This window comes from Cupressus sempervirens, chromosome 5 (genome assembly GCF_028749045.1).
Source record: "Cupressus sempervirens isolate cs-2001-9-10 chromosome 5, ASM2874904v1, whole genome shotgun sequence".
Classification (NCBI taxonomy): domain Eukaryota; kingdom Viridiplantae; phylum Streptophyta; class Pinopsida; order Cupressales; family Cupressaceae; genus Cupressus; species Cupressus sempervirens.
Genome location: NC_143122.1, coordinates 1018551643 through 1018554530, shown reverse-complemented (window position 1 = coordinate 1018554530; position 2888 = coordinate 1018551643). Strand labels below are relative to the sequence as shown.

Genomic DNA, 2888 nt, shown 5'->3' with positions numbered 1-2888 from the left:
AATCTCTAGCACACATGGATCAATTGAATCAACAAAATGAGCATAATCTCTATAGGCAAAAAGGTAAAGCATGACTTGGATACAAAGAAGAAGGTGAATCTTCCAAGCAAGGTACCCAAAGGAATCAAAGACCTACTTGCAGTCATTGTGGTAAGTTAGGTCATACATCAAACAAATGTTGGAGCAATGGAAAGGAAAAATTTAGTGGAAAATCCTACAATTGTAGTCAACATGGTCATAAAGCTAATGAATGCAAGGAGAAACCAAAATTTGAAGGTAAATGTCATAAATGCAAGAAACAAGGTCACGAGAAAATTGAATGCAGATCCAAACCATTCAATCCAGTTCAACAACTTGTAAAAACAATATTTGGTTGGGACTACAATATTTGGTGTAGATGTCACTATTGTGGAGAATATGGACACATTGGCATAGACTATACAAGGCACCACTTGAGAAAGAGAGATACAATAGTAAGATGTTATACATGCACTAAACTTGGTCATATAGCTAAAAACTACATGAATATAGGAAGAGTTGAAGATGAAAAGAAAGTTAAAGCTGATAACATCAGGAAGCAGATGAGACAATAGTGGATTCCCAAATCTATCGAGCAAAATAGTTCAAATGATGGCCATTTCACTCAAGAAGTGGGTGCCTCCACCATTTCTAGTTAGATTCATAAAGGAGGAACTAGAACTGTATCTTCAAGTTATATCTTGAGTAGTTCCAAATGAAAGAAAGCAGAAGATCCATATCAGTATTTCATAGACAAAGGAATCACATGAAATCTGGTCATATCGAGCAAGGTTAGTCATAGACTCAACCAAGCGAGGTTGGGAGTAATGAAAGTTTGTTCAATCACCGAGTTACAAGGTTCTACTGAGCTAGTGAGTGGATGACAATCTATCACACACTATGTTACCTAGCATTAATGGAGAATTTTTCATCAAAAAGGTAGAATTCAACTTCATTTTTCACCATGACTTCAGAATTCATAGAGTAGAGCAATTTCCAGGAGCATCCAAGCAATTTTAATCGAATTTGCAAAAAAGAATTTGTTCAAAAATTTCTCTCATTTACTGAGTAGCCATGGCATCTAGGAGTAGCAACAGTAGTAAGGAAAAAAGTGGATCCAAAATGTTGGTTAAGGGCATGGAGTGGAAAGCACCAAAATTCAAGCTATTACCAATAGTTGCAAAGTCACTAGACTCTAATGGAGCTCAATCTCAAATTCCTCCCAAGGTACTTCTAATTAATGACATTCACACTCATTTTAAATGTTCTGTTCAAGAGATTGGAACCCTAGAGATGGATAGTGCTCAAGTTATGTAGAGAACCAATCAATTTTAGTCAACTTAGTACCAACAAATTGAGGTTATTTTTTGTTTCAAATTCAAATGCACCCTCTTTGTTAACCTAGTTTGTCAAGATTGCTTCTTAATAATATTTTTGTGGCCAATAGTCATGGACCAAAACCATTCAACATGTAATCGTTAAATAACTTGGATTTTTTGTATGTAGGTATTGAGCATGTGGGTGGCAATATGTTTGAGAGAATACCACATGGAGATGGAATATTGTTGAAGGTAATTAATTAACTAGTTGATTCTAATTCTCATACTTTAGGTATTACATAATGGATGAATGCATATTATATTACAAACTGATGTAGGGGGATTTGGTGTTCTAGAATGTATTACATGATTGGGATGACGAGAGTTGTGTGAAGATACTTGACAATTGTTATAAGTCTTTGGGTGAGAAAGGAAAGCTTATATTGTTAGAAGTTGTGGTGCCCAATGCACATATGCCAGCTGAATGCCCTGAGATACTTGGTGATTTGGTTATGATGGCCCATGGAAATGGAGGACGAGAAAGGAGTGAGAAAGAGTGGAATGTGCTACTTTCAAAGTCATCCTTCCATATCATCAAAATCATCGAACATTCTAGAATGTATTCAAAGATTATAGAAGCCACAAAGTTAAAAATAATGTAATATTAATATCATAATATGTAAACTCCCAATTGTTTGAGTGAATGTGGTTTTGTTGGTAACTAGTTAGTTATAGGAATATTTTTACATGATTTAAGTTTACTTAGTACAAGGGGACATTCTAGTTCTTGTTCCTCATAATGAGGCCATGTCTTAGTATTATCTTTTAGTCACTTAATAGTTATATTGTGCATCATAGAGTAATGTTTATTGTAAGATATATTTTTATACCTTATTACTACTTTCTTATTTATCAATGTAGTTTGTACATTGTAAATTATTTCACGTATATTAATCATGTCTAGATTATTTAGTGTCTACTTTTTCATCTTGTAGTTGATATTGAGTGCAATAAAATCTTGTTGTGTTATTTCTCTCTTATTTTGTGAATGTTATTTAGTGTTTTAGATTATTGATCTTGGTTCAATATATTAACATGTCATCAGAGCTTGTGATGACCCCTAATAGGATTCATTCTTAATTATCTTATAAATCTAGGATTTGGATCAAATATTATTTATAGTGCACAAATATTATGGATTTATGATGAGAAGTACCATTATATTTTTGTTTTGGGAAATATACAAAGTTATCACATAACACAATATACCCTCCCAAACATAACAAGTTCTTGTCCAATACGAAAGATAATTGCTCCATATATGAAATCAAATAATATTTAATATTATTCTCTCCTCATAAGAATAATGTTAAATAAACTTACATTTATATAATATTTACTAGCACTTTACCATACCACTTCACTTTGTTCTTTTATTTATTTAGATAACTTAATGACTTTATATATTCTTTGTTTCTTCCCTTTAATTATCTTATATTTAAATACACTTGTATTCACCCTATTATCTTATTAGTTCCTATCTATATTTAA

The 2888-nt window shown here is 32.3% G+C and overlaps 1 long non-coding RNA gene across 1 annotated transcript; it reads left to right on the top strand.

Annotated features, from left to right (window-relative positions):
• The first annotated feature begins 1522 nt into the window (after positions 1–1522).
• LOC149559401 (uncharacterized) lies at positions 1523–2317 on the top strand. Its single transcript, XR_016364338.1, has 2 exons — positions 1523–1589; positions 1694–2317. It is a non-coding gene; the product is annotated as an uncharacterized LOC149559401 (long non-coding RNA).
• The last annotated feature ends 571 nt before the right edge of the window (positions 2318–2888 follow it).